General features: G+C 50.0%; 1 protein-coding gene across 1 annotated transcript in view; it reads right to left on the reverse strand.

Annotated features, from left to right (window-relative positions):
- Positions 1-19,288, reverse strand: part of LOC135224327 (26S proteasome non-ATPase regulatory subunit 9-like) — a 55,701-nt gene that overhangs the window by 12,914 nt on the left and 23,499 nt on the right. The gene's annotated exons all lie outside the window — the stretch shown is intronic.

Below are 19,288 nucleotides of genomic sequence, written 5' to 3' on the forward strand. Positions count from 1 at the left end.
CTTTAACAATAGGAAGGTAACTAGCGGCAGCTGGGACGGTCGTAAGCTTCGAACAAGGGAGAACGGTAGTTAACTGCTTGTCGATCGTGCGCGCGCCCGCGTGCCGAGAGGTGAAGAATCACTTTTGCTTTCGGCCCATGCAAAAAGTTGCAGAGTGAGGGGTGGCATGAGGTGGGACTATATGTAAAGGACCTCAGGTTTGTATAGTTAGGAAAAATGCAATTTTCGACAAATTGTCATTTGTTCCGATACGTAATACAAACCCTCGGTCCTTTAACAATAGGAAGACTCACTTCTTGGTGGGAGGAATCTGAGTCTTTTTGGTGAACAGACTGGTGTTCGTCCAACCCTGGAGTGCCTCCCTGGTCGTAAGAGCAAGGGAGGGATCCAAAACCAAACCTCTGTCCGATTGATCGGGGGTGTGCACCGCAGGATCAATGGTCAGACCTCTGGGCCAAGTACTAAGAGAGAGGCAAGCGTATCTCTTCGTACCAGCAAGCAAGAACTTGTTCTGTTTGCAAGAGACAATCATAAAATGATGGGTTTGTCTCAATTTGGCATCCACTTCCTCCCCCTTGTTGGAGGAAGTGGTGGATATTTACTCCTATCCCTACTGAAAGGGATAGGATGGTGCTCTATTGAGTAGCTCACCTGCATCTCGTCCTTACCCAGCAGGGTGACGACCGTGTCCCTCTACCCAAAGGTAGAGGGAAGAAAAAGATGGGAAGAGGAGCAGTCACACTCTCATTCCTCATCCATCTTACGGTCACACCAGGACTCGATGCTGTTCAGCCTGCGAGGGTCCTGGGTTAACTACACAACGTGTTGAGCAAACCACCACAGTTCCTAAGGAAAAGATCCAAGGAACTGTGGGCAATATCCTGAAGGTAGAAGGAGGTGCATGCGGTCCGGTTGGACCAGGCGCCTGCCTTCATTACCTGCGCCACGGAGAGTTCTTGCGGAACGCGAGAGAATGATGAAGAGGCGTCCACACTCATCCTGGGTGTCGAGTTTCTTCAGAACAGCTCCGTCGCACCTTCACAGGACAAAGCAGCATAGCCTTCGTATCGGAGGCGGTGAAGTCCATTAGGGAGGGTATTGTGAAGGACTCGAACCAATCGTCAGTTACCGAAGGGTTCTGAGTCTTCGCTACGAAGATCGGTACGAAATCGAGCGTCACAAATCCCATCCCTTTGTGCTTGACTTCTCAAGAGAAGTCATTGCAGTTACCTAAGACGAAAAGAAGGGAATAGTCGTATGACCTATCCCTCTTCTCGACTTTGGTTATGTACAGTACTCATACTGACAAGCTATTAAGACGAAGTAATGATTGCTCTGGAACAACCGAACTAAGTCCACAGCATAGTTCGTAACTGACTCGGGCGCTCTGACAGACTGCCGACTGACTGGTTCGGAATCAGTAGAGGCAAGTTGTCCAAGCATCCGGGTAAGTCACGTGACCTTCGCCCTTTAAAGAGTTATGCTGAGAGACCAAACAAATAAAATATTTGTTAGTCACCGATGCCGGACGGCGCGGCGATGATTCTCTTAATGCATAAGCTCAAAAGGCGAAAGTCAATTGCCTTCAAAAGACCGAGGTCCCTGATGGCAAGAAAATCTCATAGACGTTGAATCTCAGCTTAAGGAGAAACAAACACTATGTGACGTTGAAGACGAAGGTAGGCAATGAATGCAACCTACGTCTTCCAGCTGAATCGAGAGAAGGAATCTCAAGATTCTAAACCTGTGCTTACAAATGACTGAAAACGCTAACCGCCATTTCATGCGTTCGTTGTGCAATGAAAGCGGGGCGTTATTCAGTAATGAAACACAGGGGAGAGCCGCTTGAAGAACTGCTTTCTCATGGGCTGAACGTTTGGAAGTAGAGCTGGCAGTGTGGGAGTAGGCGATGTCTTTCAATACATCTGCTAATCCGGGCGTGAACAATGAACAATTGTACACCTCCGAATACAAGATATTTTGAGGACAAACTCAGATCCGCAAAAATCTTTCGCATTATCGGGATACGATGCAGCAAGAGACTATTACAGAATTCTGTTACCGTGCGGTAAACAGAAAGATGAGAGTCGAATAGATATCTCTGTTTAAAATTCTCGCAATACCGAAGACGATGAATACTAGCGTTTCTCAGCAGTAGATGGTCATTCATGTATGCGAGAATCCCCGTTAATCAGAGACTTAAGTCCGTGATTGTTGGGCAGAGATACGGTTGTTATTCAATCAAAACAGGTGAGAAAGACATAACCAACCGTCTATCTCACAGCGGCAGCTGATACTGAAATGCCTCGGGCAATTCAATACGCAGTAGCTGTCGCTGACTCGTCATCCTGAGTTGCCAAGTAATCCTTTCCACGAAGGAATGCGTTCGGCTAGAACCACCGAGCATAAAAAGATATGCTCGAGCAATTATATTTAAGCGAAAACGAATTTCGGTAAATATAAAAGCTTAAATGGTGTTGTTGTGACAACACCATAAGTATATAAAAATTAAACTGGAAACTCCTGGGAGGTTGCAGGCAACCCGGGTTTGCAGTTTCAATTAGAAATACTTTTCGTCTAAGTCGCAATCCGTAAAATAACCAGGATATGCGCCTACCCCTCGGACCATTCAACTGCTAAGCAGAATCATGTCGCGAGGTTAATATACGTAGTATATTTGTAGGATTCTGAACAACGATCTCCATCCTAAATTCTTTCCTTCAAGAAAACAAAATAAGGATTGGAGATCGACCACCTTCGTTCTCTATTAAAGAGAGTGAAGGAGAAGTCTTCCTCGAAGGAAAGCTTCAATGGGTGAACAGAATACTAAGACGATAGTTCAAGCCAAACTGATATTCCCGTCCGTTCTTCTCTATTCAGGTTGGTCGCCTACTGTGAGATAGTCTTCTTTCAGCAGCAGTCTTCTTCCTAATGCTAGAATAAATTCCAGGAATTCGAGCATAGGCGAGAGGTTCCCGATTATCGTGTAACATATCGGGGATTCTCGTCTCGCTCACTTTGGACCGTGGTCTCGCTAAGTGTTTGGAGATCGTAAGAAAACTCGAACACTCTGAATGCGCTAGAAATTCCGTAGAATTCTAAGCAGTCTGCGAAACCCCCACCGAATTCGTCAAACGATATCGGCTGGTGGTCCTCTCGATTCCCGTAGAAATCGAGAATGGGGCAGGATCCCTCCTCACGACCGGGGCTTACGTCAGGTAGGACCCGAAGGTCCCCCCTGGTAGCGCAGTCCCCAACGTGGGATCCTACAGAGAAATCTCTGTAGGATCCTTCCCCTTTCCCTCGTAGCCGTAAGGAGAGAGGGAATGGGGGAGGAATTGGATACTCGCTCGCCTTCCCAGTGGAACTAGCAGTTGGAGAAGAGTAGGAGCAGCCATCGCCTTGCGGCGATGGCCTCTCAGAGTCTGGGAAAACGTATCGTCAGGAGAAAACGTTTTTCCCGAGGAGGGTTACGAACTCTCACTGTAGGTAAGGGTCTGCCGCCACTGTGAACGTCGTCTGGTGGGGCTGATCGACACCTGACAGGAGAGCCGATACCGTTCTCCGACTCATTCCAGTCCTCGTCGAGGTCGAAACCTCTCAGGAGGACCGAAGGCGAAGTATTAAATACGGTGTCCGAAGACACGTAGAAACGCCGCTGTCGCAGTAGAGGAGGTGGAAGTAGCTTGATCGACCGGCCAGAACTGAGAGAGCCTTCTTGTCCGGAGACGAGAGACTCTGGTTCAAGACAGAATCGGCAAGCTCCGATCGCGGCATACCCACCGTCGGTTTGGGTTCCCTCTCGGGCCCCAAAACGACTCGAGCAGAGACATGGGCTCTGCTGGTGGGAGCGGCGATCCTTCCCCCCGGCGGGTCGTTGTGCTGACGAATCAGTGCAATAACCTGGGTAAAGTTACTCTGAATCTCGGAAGTTACAGCGTCTTGAGGAGTAGGACCGTCCAGTCCCTCCAACAAGAGCAGCTCCCAGGACCCTCCTCCTTCAGAAGAAGGACCAGCAACAGATCCCTGACGGTTGCCTCCAATCACTTGCGCGTACGTCCTGGTTGGTCCTAAGACCAACCTGGCACGTGCGGCGTCGTGACGGGATCGTGAGCGGCGCATCTCTCACGATCACTCCTATATACCTCGCTCTTCCTGGCTACGCCGAGGAAGTTGAAGGTACCGGAGAGACAGAAAACTGACGCTACCCACTCTCCCCTGACGGTCGCCTCCAATCACTTGCGCGTACGTCCTGGTTGGTCCTAAGACCAATACGTGGCACGTGCGGCGTCGTGACGGGATCGTGAGCGGCGCACTCTCACGCATCACTCCTAGCTACCTCGCTCTTCCCGGTGTAGCCCGAGAAGTTGAAGGTTAGTGGAGAGACAGACCTGACGCTCCCCCCCCGCTCGCTGCAGGACCAGCGTACGTGGGGGCTGCAGCCGATCACCAACCCGCGGTGGGGATCGATCTGCAGGCCTGGCCGTGCCGCTCACCTGTGGCGAGCGGCTCGACTGAGCACGTCGACCCCGGTCCCGTGCGTCAGACGAGCTGCTGCTGGTCACCGTATCCGCCCGGTCCCTGTGGGAGCGGCGGTCAGGTGACCTGCAGAGCTCGCTTTCGCCGTGAGACCGTGGTGAGCGTCCTCGCGGACGTCAAACCGCTGGTACCGAGCCGAGGCTGGTACCGTCGGTCGAGGGGACCTGGGGGACCTTTCCCAGCCTCCCACCCGTGGCCGGTCAGAGACCGTCACGTCCACCCGAGGTCGGTACCGGCTGGTCGCTGCGAAGAGCGGCCGCTGGCCTGGCGAGAGTCACCTGAGCGGCTCTCGACAGTCTTCTGCTCCGTGCCTCGGTCATGACGCTGAGCGAACTCAGGCGTCTTAACTTTGCTGCACGGTCACCCGAAGGAGATCGTACACTCGGAACTTCTCGCGGGACGAGAAACCGAGCCCGGTACCTGGCTTAGCAGCAGAGCTGCCAAGACCAGGCTAGGGTGTACCAGCGGTAGCCAGCACACCCTTGGTCCCCGTCTTCTTCTTCTTCTCAGAAGGGGAGACGGGGCCCCGTTCCCGAAGGAACAGGAGGACCAGCAGAAGAACCCCCCCGTCACACCGGAATGTGACGAGCCCTTCGAAGTTCCCGAAGGAGTCTTCTTAGGGGGAATAACAAAACCCGGTTACCAGCTGGTCGCTGCGAGAGCGGCCGCTGGCCTGGCGAGAGTCACCTGAGCGGTTCTCGCCAGCCTTCTGCTCCGTGCCGTGGTCTTGGCGCCGGAGCGAACTCTGGCGCCGAAACTTTGGCTGCACGGTCTCCCCGAGGGAGAGCGTACACTCGGGATCTCCTCGCGAACGAGAGACCGAGCCGGAACCTGGCGTAGCGGCATCGCCGCTAGCACCAGGCAGAGGAAGTACCAGAGCTAACCGATACTCCTCTGGTCCCCGTCTATCTCTTCCTTACGGAAGGGGAGACGGGCCCCGCTCCCGAAGGAGCAGGAGGACAGCAGAAGGACCCCCCGTCCCACCTCGGTGGGACGGGCCCTTAGAAGTTCCGAAGGAGACTTCTTAGGGGGGGGAGGCAGCCTTCTTCTTCTTCGGCTTATGGGCCTTAGAAGTCGAAGGGGAAGAGGCAGCAACAGACGAAGACGAAGATGACACCTTCCTCTTCTTCGTCAGCTCACGCAGGGGAGGACAGTCGTCAGGTCCTCCATCCAGGCCAGAGTCGGGCCTATTGCCGAAGCAACACGGCCCGACTGCACCTGTCCGGAAGGACCTGGGACTGGGGAAGACACACCATGGGCAGGACCAGCATGGACAGGCGCAGGAACCAGGAGCGACAGGAACAGCAACCAGCTCAGGAGCGGCAGAACAGCGGCAGCGGTAAACACAGAAGGGACAGCCAAGCCAGTAGCGGGAACCATCATCGCGACAGGTACGGCAGGCCAGCCATCGCCTCGTAGAATCATCGGCAGCCAGCGTGGTACTGGCGGTCGGTCCAGGGGCGAGCTGCTGGAACAGCGGAAGTCTGGGGCAGGCAACACGAAGAAAACACAGGCGGCGGCGGCATACCCCTCCTCGGTACGGCGGCGACGGCCCCTAGAAGCGGCAGACGGCGTCACCGACACAGCATGGGGAGTGTAGACCAGCGGGGGGAAGCAGCATAAGCGGCCGTGAAGGTTGTAGTGGAGACCACTCCAAGGTCACCGCCCCAGACCTCGCTAGACTCTGCAGCAGATCGTGGATGCTAGGCACGCCCTGCAGCCGCAGTGGTCCATACCTGTCCAAGGTCGTCTCCCACGGATGTAGCACCTGCGGTAGCACAGACAGATTAGTAAGAGGGGTTCCCTCGCGCACGGGGGAGACATGCCCCACCCGAACGGAAGGAAGACCCCAAAAACAAAATACGAGGAAGCTGAGCGGGGGGGCAGGAAGAAGACGAAGAATCGGATACCAAGGGAGTCGCGAGAGCTTTCCGACGACTTCCTGGCAGACCTTCGCTTCCCCTACCCCGCACAGCAGTGAAAAGTAATATGAAAATGAAACAGAATACTGCACTTGCGATTCACTTCATAGAACTTAAAGAGGGAAAAATCAATTCCCGGCAGGAAATAGCGGAAACTTGATCCATAATAATATGATGCTATCATAAATATATATGAAAATGAACAATACTGCACTTGCTATTTTCACTTTCACAGCAAATAAATCGTAAGGATTAACTTCCCGGGTAAGAGCGGAAATTGATCCAAAATTAAATTTGATGCAATTAATAAATGAAAAGAAAACTGCATTGCGAATCCACTTTCATTGCATTCTATTCATACAAAATAAGAGGCTCTTGCCGAGCGCAATCAAGCTCTCGGCAACGAACGCACAGGGCAAAAATATAATGAAAAAGTGTACTTACATCTTTCAATTACACACTTTCGCCAAAATACATGACTCGGCGCGAGTGCGCCCGCCCTCGCAACCGAGACATAATTCAAGGGTTCAATTCATGAAAAAGAGCGGAAATCGCCGTCTCTACGGCGATAGTTCCATGTTGATTCATAATTAAGTAATGAAATGAAAACAGTGTACTTACAGTTTCATTTTCAAGTCAAACCAAACCATTAGTAAAAAACACAATATAAACAAAGCATACGACGATGAAGCGGGCAGAGAGCGATGACGAACACGTCCTTCACACCCGCGGCCGAAAGCAAAAGTGATTCTTCACCTCTCGGGCGCGCGGGCGCGCGCACGATCGGACAAGCAGTTAACTACCGTTCTCCCCTTGTTCGAAGCTTACGACCGTCCCAGCTGCCGCTAGTTACCTTCCTATTGTTAAAGGACCGAGGGTTTGTATTACGTATCGGAACAATTCAAATTTCGCGCCACTCGCTACAGGTAGGTCAGGTGATCTACCGGCCTGCCCTGGGAGGCAGAGAACTAGGAACCATTCCCGTTTTTCTATCATATTTTCTCTCTTCCACCTGTCTCCTGCGGGAGGCTGGGTGGGCCATTAATCGTATATATCTGCCAGGTAAGTATGTATGAAACTTATTGTACCATAACAATATCATTTTCATACAATCAACTTACCTGTCAGATAATACATAGCTGATTGGCACCCTTTGGTGGAGGGTAAGAGACAGCTACTTATGGAATAGCAGGTGAAACAACATATGTTGTAGTACATAAACCTTGGTTCCTACCTGATAGGTGGTAGACTTTGTGGCTGTTGCCCAGGAGTCTGCATCACCTCAAGAAACTTTAGCGAGATATATGATCTATGGCCAAGAGTTCTTGTGGGTCTGCCGATGGGGTCTTATCCGCTTACTCGGCAGAGCCTGAAAGGACTTTGTCAATGGGTGCTGATCCACTTATATGACAATACACCTTATGAAGGAGCACACAACCAATCCCGACCACCTGATCCTAACCACCATGTTAGTATTAAAAATTGTTCCGAGTTATCCCCAAACTCTTCACAACAACCATAACTCAAAAACCAACTTACACACACACACATAATTTAAAAAAAAAAAATAATAATGATACTCATCTAATAAGATATCACAAGAGTTCCTTACTGAACAATAGTGACTGGCCGCCAGTGCGACGTCTGCACTTAGTCAGCAGAAAGTCTAGAACATATCTAATAGACGTTACGTACCATTTAAGGATTGGTGTTAGCTCCTATACCCAGGATCGTATCCGCAGACACGAAAGGACCCAGAGAAAAACATTTCTCGTAGGTCACACGAACGTCTTTCAAGTAGTGAGATGCAAACACTGAGTTCACCCTCCAATATGTCGCTTCCAAGATATTCTTTAGCGACATATTTCTGTGAAAAGAGAGAGACGTCGCTACTGCTCTCACCTCATGTGCTCTTACTCTCAAGAGTCTAAAAGAGTCGTCAGTGCACACTTTGGGAGTGTCTGTAATGACTTTCCTTACAAAAAAGGCTAAGGCATTTTTGGACATAGGTCTTGTAGGATCCTTAACAGAGCACCAAAGACCTTGTCTAGAACCTCCCATCTGTTTCTTCCTCTTCAGGTAGAATTTTAGAGCTCTTACCGGGCAAAGAGACCTTTCAGCTTCTCTACCGACGAGACCCGATAAGCCTTTAACTTCAAAGTTTTTAGGCCAGGGATTCGAAGGATTTTCGTTCTTTGCCAGAAACAGTGCTTTGAACGAACAGATGGCTGAGTCTCGTTTGAATCCTACTTTATCATCAAGGGCGTGCAGCTCACTAACTCTTTTAGCTGTCGCCAGTGACAAGAGAAACAAACACTTTCTCGTTAAATCTCGAAACGAGGCCATATGAGGAGGTTCGAACCTTCCAGAAGACAAGAACTTCAGGACAACATCGAGGTTCCAGCTAGGAGGAGATGTATTCTTAGACTTCGTGGTCTCAAAGGATCTTATAAGATCGTGTAGATCTTTATTATCTGCAAGCTCTAGCCTCTATTTCTAAAGACGGCCGAAAGCATACTCCTGTAACCCTTTATAGTGGATACAGAAAGATGTGATTCCTCTCTCAGGAATAACAGAAAATCGGCGATTTTGGTCACAGAGGTACTGGAGGAGGACAACTTCTTCGACTTACACCATCTTCTAAAAACCTCCAACCTTAGATTGATAAACTCGCATAGTGGAAGCTCTGCGGGCTCTAGCGATCGCGCTTGCAGCCTTGCGAGAAAAACCTTTCGCTCTGACAAGTCTTTCGATAGTCGAAAGGCAGTCAGAGCGAGAGCGGGGAGGTTTTGATGATACCTCTCGAAGTGCGGTTGTCTAAGAAGATCCATCCTTCTTGGGAGGGATCTGGGGAAGTCTACTGTCCACTCCACTACCTCTGTGAACCAATCTTGTGCAGGCCAAAAGGGGGCTATCAGGGTCATTTTCGTCCCCTTCAAAGCCACAAACTTCTTTAGCACTTGTCCCAGAATCTTGAATGGGGGGAAATGCGTAGACGTCTACATGAGACCAGTCTAGAAGAAAGGCGTCGACTGTTAGAGCTCTGGGGTCTTCTACCACTGAGCAAAAGACTTCCAGTCTTTTTGAGAGGAATGTGGCAAACAGGTCAACATGAGGAGTCCCCCATAGAGACCAAAGACTCTGACAAACTTCTGAGTGGAGGGTCCATTCTGTGTGAAGTACCTGGCTGCTCCTGCTCAGCCTGTCTGCCCTCACGTTCCTTACTCCCTGAACAAACCTCGTCAGGAGGGAGATGTTCCTTTGGGAGGTCCAAAGTAGAAGATCTCTTGCGAGCTCGTACAGGAAAAACGAGTGTGTCCCTCCTTGTTTCCGAATGTAGGCCAGGGCGGTGGTGTTGTCCGCGTTTACTTGGACTACACTGTTTGTCACTATAGGTTCTAAGTTCTTTAGAGCCAGGTGTACGGCTAAAAGTTCTTTGCAATTTATGTGCCAGGACACCTGAACTGCATTCCAGGTGCCTGACACTTCTCTCTTTCCTAAGGTTGCTCCCCAACCTTTTTCCGACGCGTCGGAAAACAATACAAGGCTTGGGTTCCGAACCTCCAGGGAAATACCCTTGTTCTCCTTTAGTGGGGGCAACCACCATTCCAAGTGTTTTCTCATCTCCACTGGAATGGGAAAACTGTCCGAGAGAAGTCCTGTCTTCCAGTTCCACGATCTCTTGAGGAAGAACTGAAGAGGACGAAGATGAAGTCTTCCTAGAGGAAAGAACTGTTCGAGCGAGGAAAGGGTCCCTAGAAGGCTCAACCATTCCCTCGCCGAAGTACGTTTTTTCCCTAAGAAGAGAGAGACTTTCTCTAAGCCTCTCACGAGTCTCTCTTGAGAAGGAAATACTCGAAAACCCCGAGAATCCATCTGAATCCCCAGATTGACCAAGTTCTGGCTGGGGATCAGCTGAGACTTCTCGAGGTTTACGAGTAATCCCAATGATTTGATCAGGTTTAGGGTCAAAGCAAGGTCCTCCAAACACTGTCTCTCTGATCTGGCTCTCAGCCAGTCGTCTAGGTACAGAGAGACATTGACACCTTTCAGGTGAAGCCATCTCGCCACATTTTTCATCAGGCTTGTGAAGATCTGAGGAGCAGTGGACAGGCCGAAATACAAGGCCCTGAACTGGTAGATCCTTCCCCCCGTCATGAAACAGAGGTACTTCTTCGACGAAGGATGAATCGGGACGTGAAAATAGGCATCTTGGAGATCCAGAGAAACCATCCAATCCCCTTCGCGAAGAGCCGCAAGGACTGACGCAGAAGTTTCCATGGTGAACTTCTCTTTCTGAACAAATTTGTTCAGAGCGCTGACGTCTAGAACTGGTCTCCAGGCCCCCGAGGCTTTTGCAACCAGGAAAAGGCGATTGTAAAACCCCGGGGAGTTTTGATCCAGCACTAGTTCTATCACTCTCTTGTCCCACATGTGATCCACCATTAGTCGAAGAGTATCTCTCAGAACAGGGTCCTTGTATTTGGCGGACAATTCCCGCGGAGTTGAAGTCAGGGGAGGACTGTTCTGGAAGGGGATGTAATATCCCTTCTTTATCACAGACATCGACCAAGCGTCTGTATCGATGAGTGCCCAGGCATCTGCAAATCCCAGGAGCCTGGCACCTACTGGTGTTTGGATGGATCCTTACATCACTTTACCCCTTTTAAAGGGACGGAATGAAGATCTACCTCTCCTCTCGGAGCTTTCCTTTTGAGGGAGCTCTAGAGGGAGGGCCTCCTCGAAAGGGCTGAAGAGACGTACTTGCCCCACAGGCCTCTTCTTTCTGGAAGACTGAAGGAGAAGATCCTGGGTCGCCTTCTCCGTTAGCGAACGGGAAATGTCCCTCACCAACTGAGAAGGGAACAGAAAGTCAGACCTGGGAGCAAACATCAAAGCTGCTCTTTGTGAGTGCGAAACCGCCTTGGTCAGAAAGGCGCTAAAAACGAACCTCTTCTTCAAGAGTCCCGCTCCAAATAAAGAGGAGACTTCCCCTGAGCCATCCTGTACCGCCTTGTCTATACACGACAAGATACAGAGGAGAACATCAGGATCGAGGCCCTCCGAGTCATGGGCCTTCTTGGCCATCACCCCAAGGGACCAATCCAGGAAATTGAATACTTCCAATACATGGAAGAGTCCCTTGAGGAGATGATCAAGCTCAGAAAGACTCCAAGTCACACGAGCAGAGTTCAGGCCATGCCTTCTTGAAGCGTCTACTAGACTGGAAAAGTCAGCTTCCGCAGAGGCTTGGAGAGAGAGTCCCATATTCTCCCCTGTCTGGTACCAAATACCCCTTTTGCCTGTAAGTCTAGCAGGGGGCATACAGAAGACAGTTCTAACCAGATCCTTTTTCGTTTTCATCCAGTTATCCAGAGACTGGAGAGCTCTCTTCATAGAGATGGTCGGTCTCATTTTCAGAAAAGACGAAGACTTTGGCGTCTTGGAGCAAGAAAAGAGAGAGCTAAGAGAAGGAGGAGCGGCAGGAGTTAAGGAATCTCCATATTCCTGAAGAAGAAGAGATGTCAAAACCTTGTAATTTGAAAGCCCTTCTCTACCACGAGCCTCGTCTTCTGAATCCTCTTCAACAAAAGGATCAGAAGGAGAATCCGTCTTCAAATCTTGGGGGTCTTTCCAAACATCTCTCTCTGCGGGAGACAAACTCCTAACCGGAGAGGGGCTAAGAGCATGTACAGAGCCCCTTAGAAACAAAGCTGGCGTCTCGCGCCTGGCTGGCTCCTCGCGCTTGGCTGGCGCCTCGCGCCTGGCTGATGCTTCGCGCCTGACTGACTCCTCGCGCCTGGCTGGCTCCTGGCGTTTGGCTGGCGCCTCGCGCCTGACTGGATCCTCGCGCCTAACTGGCTCCTCGCGCCTGGTAGGCTGCTCCCGCTTGTTTGGCGTCTCGCTCCTGGATGACGCCTCTCGCCTGGTTGGAATCTCGCACTTGGCTGGCGCTTCACGCTTGGCAGACGTCTCGTGATCGGAAGGCATCTCACACCTGGAAGACGCCTCACGTCTGGCAGGAACCTCGCGCCTGGCAGGAGAAAGAAGACGAGACTTCTTGACAGGAAGTCTAATGTCCTTCTTACGAGGAGGATCTTTCGAAAGGACTCCGACCAACGCGGCTAACTGTTCTTGAACCGCTAAAAGAATCCTCTTGGAAGCCTCTCCAGCGTCCTCTTCAACAGGAGAGGGAGACCTCGAAGGAGTTTTACTCGGACTGTCGTAACAGGGAGACGTCAAAATCACCTTCGCCTTCTTGATCGCGGATGGAGCTTCATCAGAAAAGCGCTCGGGGCTCGAGTCAAACAAAGGCTCTTTCCAGTGCCTTTTCAGGGGCCTGGAAAGGTCTGAATCCTTCCACCCTCGTTTAGGTGAAGGAGAACCGGAGACGAGAGAAACTCTCGGAGGACGCTTTTTTCTAAAGCGGTCCTGAGCAGTCTGTTGCGCTACAGAGCCTTGCTGAAGGGACGCCTGACGGTGGGGATTCTCCACAACCTCCGTAAGGCTTTCGACTTTTCTTCTCCTCTGGGCATGGGAGCTTGAAAGAGGTCTAGGCCTGGGAGCGTTGCAGAGACGGTCAGACGCCCCCTCCACAACACTGGGGGCACTCACTTCACTAAATACGTCACTTTCACTATCCTTACCTTTCAGGGCAGCCATTTTGGATTTCATCCTATGAAGTGTAGCCTTCAGATCAGCGATCTCCGAGGCTGAATCTGAATGCAAAGCCTGTGAGGGCCCTGATAAAGAGTGAGAATCAAATGCATGGTTTACAGAAGAGTTAGAATCAGGAAAAGGCTCAATAGGCCTTGTACTACCCGCACCCTTAGATGCAGCCCTTCTAATTCTATCCCTCTCTAACTTCTTCAAATAAGAAGTTAGAGTCTTCCATTCCTCAACACTCAACCTTTCACACTCATGACAGGTGTTAGTCAAAGAACATTCAAAACCTCTACATTTACGGCATACAGTGTGAGGATCAACCGAAGCCTTCGGTATCCTCACCTTGCAGCCTACATTCACACAAACTCTCACACTAACACTTGAATCAGACATTCTGTAGAAAAATAAAAAGCAAGTCCAAATCCAGTCCACAGTAGCGAATGCCAAAACAACGATCCAGGTACGTCACCAAAAAGTCCGATGAAAGATCAATTGCCTTGAAAAATGATATTGTTAAACTACAATAAAGTTTTGTACATACTTACCTGGCAGATATATACTTAGCTATAGTCTCCGACGTTCCCGACAGAATTTCAAATCTCGCGGCACACGCGACAGGTAGGTCAGGTGGTCTACCTTACCCGCCGCTGGGTGGCGGATGTACGAACCACTCCCGTAAGCTTGTCAGATTTTTCTCTTCCACCTGTCTCCTGAGGGGAGGCTGGGTGGGCCATTTAATCGTATATATCTGCCAGGTAAGTATGTACAAAACTTTATTGTAGTTTAACATATCATTTTTGTACATGAAACTTCCCTGACAGATATATACTTAGCTGATTGGCACCCTTGGTGGAGGGTAAGAGACAGCTCAATAATACAGGTAAGACGGGAAACAACTAATGTTGTAGGATATAAAAACCTTGGTTCTCACCTTTTCAGGATGAAGACTTCATAGATACTATCTCTGAGTCTGCATTGCCTGGAGAGCTACAGCTAGGACGTGACCTGATGCTGAAAGACTCTCGGATCTACCACTGGGATATGTGATCCCCTATTGTGGTAGAATCCAAGTCGGATGCTGTTAGAGGGACCTTGTCCGCTTACCTAACAGATCCTTACCACTACCTCTGCAAGGAGCCAAAACCCACCAGACCACCTAACCAAAATACAAAGGGTTAATATTACGACAAAAAGAGGTGCCTCCTGCAGCCTCTTTCAGACAACCAAAAAACAACAATATAAAATATAGGGTAACATATAAACATTTACACAGGATAAGTTTCAGCTCCCTGCCCCCAGCACCGAATCCGCCGATACGGAAAGGAACCCAAGGCGAAGCATTATCATATGTGATTTTTAGTTTTACATCACGTAGGTAGTGGTTTGCGAAAAACCGATTGGCATCTCCAAAAAGTCGCCTCCATCAAGTTCCGCACAGACATATTTTTTCTGTAATGCAAGCGAAGTTGCAATGGCTCTCACCTCGTGAGCTTTCACTTTAGTAGTCTAAAATGATCTTCCTTACAGGCAACATGTGCCTCTGTAATAAGACTTCTCAGAAAAAAAGGAAAGAGCATTCTTCGACATGGGCCGAGTGGGTCCTTTACGGAGCAGCCAGCATCTTGATTAGCCTTAAGTGTTCCTTCCTCTTAAGGAAATACTTCATAATTCTCATAGGGCAAAGAGTTCTTTCAGGCTCTTCCCTACTAGAAAAAGATAAACTACGAACTTCAAAAGCTCCTGGGCCAAGGGCGTGATGGGTTTTCATTCTTTGCCAGGAAACTTGGAAGAAATGAACACACCATAGAATCTTCCTTAAACCCTACATTGCCCTCAATAGCTTGGAGCTCACTCACTCTCTTAGCTGTAGCTAGGGCCAAAAGGAAGATAGCCTTCTTCGTCAAATCCTTGAAAGAGGCTAAGCCAGGAGGTTCGAATCTAGACGATCCAAGGAATTGTAGGACTACGTCTAGATTCCAGTTCGTACTACATGAGGACGCTTAATGGTTTCAAATGATCTAATAAGATCATGCAGGTCCTTATCATCGGATAAATTTAAGCCTCTATGCCGAAATACCGCCGCTAACATACTGCGGTATCCCTTAATAGTTTTGACACAACCAGATGACATTCTCTTTGAGGAAAAATAAGGAAATCCGCAATTTGGGTCACAGAGGTACCGGAAGAGGAAATGTTCTTCCTCTTGCACCAAAGTCTGAAGACATCCCACTTTGACTGGTATACACGCAAGGTGGAAGGTCTCCTCGCTCTTGCGATTGCTTTAGCAGCTGTTGCTGAAAAAGCCTTTCGCTCTGACCAAACTTTGGACAGTCTGAAACCAGTTCAGACTGAGAGCGAGAGATTTTTGTGGTACCTGTCGAAGTGGGGTTGTCTGAGTAGATCGCTCCTTAGCCGGGAGCGATCTTGGAAGGTCACCAACCATTCCATACCTCTGTGAACCATTCTTGGGCCGGCCAAAAGGGAAAGAGCGATTAAGGTCATTCTCGTTGAATCGGACTCTACGAACTCTTGATGGTTAGCCCCAGGATCTTGAAGGGGGGAAAACGCGTAGACCGTCGAGTCCGTTCCAGTTCTAGAAGAAGAGCATCTATTGCTACTGCCTCTGGATCCGATATCGGAGGAAGCAGTAAGGATCCAGCCTCTTGTTCTTTGACGTGGCAAGAGGTCTATGTGTGGCCTGCCCATAACCTTCCACAGGCTCTGGCATACATCCAGATGAAGGGTCCACTCTGTGGGAAGGACCTGATCTTTCCTGCTGAGGAGATCTGCTCTTATTCCTTTCTCCCTGCACGAACCTGGTGAGAAGCTTGATTTCCTCTTTCTTCTGCCCACAGAAGAAGGTCTCTTGCTGTCTCGTACAGGGAGAAGGAATGCGTCCCCCCCTGTTTCCTGATGTATGCCAGAGCTGTAGTGTTGTCCGCGTTGACCTGCACTACCGATCTTCTGACTTTGGGCTCGAAAGCCTTCAGAGCCAACCACACAGCCATCAACTCCTTTCTGTTGATGTGCCAGGCTACCTGGTCCCCCACCCAGGCACCTGACACTTCGCTGGTTCCCAGAGTTGCACCCCACCCCATGTCCGACGCGTCGGAGAACAACACCAGGTTGGGGGTCTGTGATTGAAGAGACAGTCCCTTCGCAAAGAGGTTGGGATCTGTCCACATAAGAGATGTTTCTTGATGTCCTGGGATAACGACAGGGAGAACGTCAAATCCTGAGAAACACGACTCCAATTCCGAAGAAGAAAGAATTGGAGTGGTCTCAGGTGCAACCTTCCTAGGGGGAAACGAATTGCTCCAGAGAGGAGAGCGTCCCCAGCAGACTCCATCCACTCCCTCACTGTGCATACTTCTTCCCCTAAGAAGGTTGTTACTCTCTCGAATCCTCGGGCTATCCTTTCCTGCGAGGGAAAAAGCCCGAAAACTCAGAGAGTTCATCTTGTATCCCGAGATACACACACTCTTGCTCGGGAATTAGTGATGACTTCTTGAAATGACGAGAAGTCCCAAAGCCTTTAGTCAATTCTAAAGTTACTTGTAAGTCCTTCAAACAACGATCTTCTGAATTGGCCCTTATTAGCCAATCGTCGAGGTACATGGATATCCTCACCCCTTTCAAATGAGCCATTGAGCCACATTCCTCAAAATCCCTGTGAACACTTGAGGGGCGCCGTCGAGAGGCCGAAACACAGAGCCCTGAACTGAAAAATTTTCCCCCCCATCATGAATCTGAGAAACTTCCTCGAGGAAGGATGGATCGGTACGTGGAAGTAAGCGTCCTGTAAACCTCCAAGGAAACCATCCAGTCCCCTGGACGAAGTGCTGCCAGCACTGATGAAGGCGTTTCCATCGTGAACTTCTTCTTTTCTACGAAGAAGTTCAGGGCGCTTACATCCAAACCACCGGTCTCCATCCCCCTGAGGACTTCGGAACTAGGAAAAGGCGGTTGTAGAAGCCCGATGAATGATGGTCTGTCACTAGTTCGATAGCCCCCTTCTCCAGCATCTGATCTACTGCTAGATGGAGAGCTTGATTCATGATGGGGTCTCTGTACCTGGCCGTCAGTTCCCTTGGGATGGTCGTCAAGGGAGGTCTTTCGACGAAAGGGATGAGGTAACCTCTCCTCAAATAGAAAGGGTCCAAGGATCGCCCCTTTTGGGCCCAGACTTCTGCAAACTCTAAGAGTCTGGCGCCCACCGTTGATTGAAGGACTTGCAAGTTATTTGGGGGCTTTAACAGACTTGGCGAAAGTCTTACCCCTTCTTGAAGGTCTACGACCTCTAACGTAGAGGTTCTTGATGAAGATGCCCCTCGAAAGGGTTCTCGAACACTTGCCTTTTCCTTCTTAGCCTTGGTATGGAAGGAAGGGCGAGGTTTCTTGCCGACTGTGCCAAAAGGTCCTGGGTGGCTTTGGCCGAAAGTGGACCTCGAAATGTCCTGCACTCGATGTTTCGGGAACAACTGAGTAGACAGAGGAGCAAACAGCAAAGAAGACCTCTGAGCATGGGAGACCGACTTCGTTAAGAAGGAACAATAAACCGACCTCTTCTTCACGATCCCGGCCCCATAAAGGGAGGCGATTTCACTCGCTCCGTCTCTTACCGACTTGTCCATACAAGACAAAACACACATAAGATCTTCTGGCGAAATTGACTCTGGCACTTCAATTTTCTTGGCTAGGACTCCCAACGACCAATCAAGGAAGTTAAATACTTCTAGCACTCTAAACATACCTTTGAGCAAATGATCCAATTCATTCATTGCCCAAGTCGTCTTAGCAGAGTTAAGGGCAGTTCTCCTTGTCGAATCTACCAGTGCCGAAAAATCCGAATCAGCCGAAGACGGTAGACCCAATCCTAAGGCTCTCCTGTTTCGTACCAGAAACCCGCGCGTCCTGATAACTTCGAAGGAGGAAAAGCGAACATCGTTTCCCCGCTTCTTCTTTGGAAGCCATCCAGGAACCAAAACTCCTCAGTGCCTTCTTCATAGAAAGAGTTGGCTTCATCCTCACACAAGAAGAACTCTTCGCTGTCTTCGCCGTTGAAAAAAGTGAGTGAGGAGAAGGAGGAGCCGTAGGCGTAAGGGAATCCCCAAAAACTTGTAAAGTAGCTCTGTAAGCTTCTTGTAAGAAGAGACAGCAGCAGAAGTGTTCGGATTCCTCATCCGAACCTTCTAGGACGTCTTGTCGAGGCGGAGGCTTAGTGCGGAAGATCCTTAGGTGACGAAGGGATCCTAGCAGGAGTTGAGCGAGAGGTTGGAGAACGCCCTCTCTTAGAAGAGTTCACATCCACTGGAGAACGATGAGAAGATCTGGGAAGTCTACGATGAGACTCCCTCTTCGAGGTATACTGAATCTCAGCCGAAGGAGAGGTAGGGCTCCTACTCCGAGAATCCTCGGAAACATCCACAGGGCGCTTACGAGGAGGCGAGCGCCTACTATACTCTATGCGCCTATCCTGAGGCGAGCGGCTGCCAGGAGAAGAGCGCCTATCGAGAGCAGAGCGCTTGCGCGGCTCTCCATACCTGTCCAGTTGCGTACGATCAACGGAAAGTCCACCGACTGGAAGGCGAAATGCGCCTACTAGGAGAAGGCTGCTTGCGAGACTCTTGACGTCTAACAAGAGGGTAACATTCAGGAGAAGGCGCTTCAAAACTAACGAGCGCCTACTTGGAGAAGGGTGCTTCCGGGATTCCTGGTGCCTACCAAGAGACAAACGGTCAGGCGAAGTGCGCCTAGAAGCGGAGAGCGCCTACACGGAGAAGGGCGCTTGAAAGACTCTTGTTGTCTGCCCCTAGGAGAATAATCAGGAGTATGACGCCTTAAAAGAGACGAGCGCCTACTAGGAGATCTATGTGCAGTAGGCTCTTGGCGCCTACCTTGCGGGGAGCGGCTAACAGTAGGCCGTCTATCATGCACACGACTCCTACCAGACTCTAGATGCCTGTCAGGAGAGAAGTCACGATCCGACACTCGAGGAGAGTGACATCTGGAAGAAGAACGCCTACTTGTATAAGGGCGCCTTCTAGAATCTTGAGGCTGCTGAGGAGAAGTTTCACGCGAGGGAGTTGAAGAAATCGCGTGATGAGCAGGTGCAGTGCGCTTACCGGAAGCGGGAATCCAATCTGGAGAAAAAACTTCTT

Source organism: Macrobrachium nipponense, chromosome 12 (genome assembly GCF_015104395.2).
Source record: "Macrobrachium nipponense isolate FS-2020 chromosome 12, ASM1510439v2, whole genome shotgun sequence".
NCBI lineage: Eukaryota > Metazoa > Arthropoda > Malacostraca > Decapoda > Palaemonidae > Macrobrachium > Macrobrachium nipponense.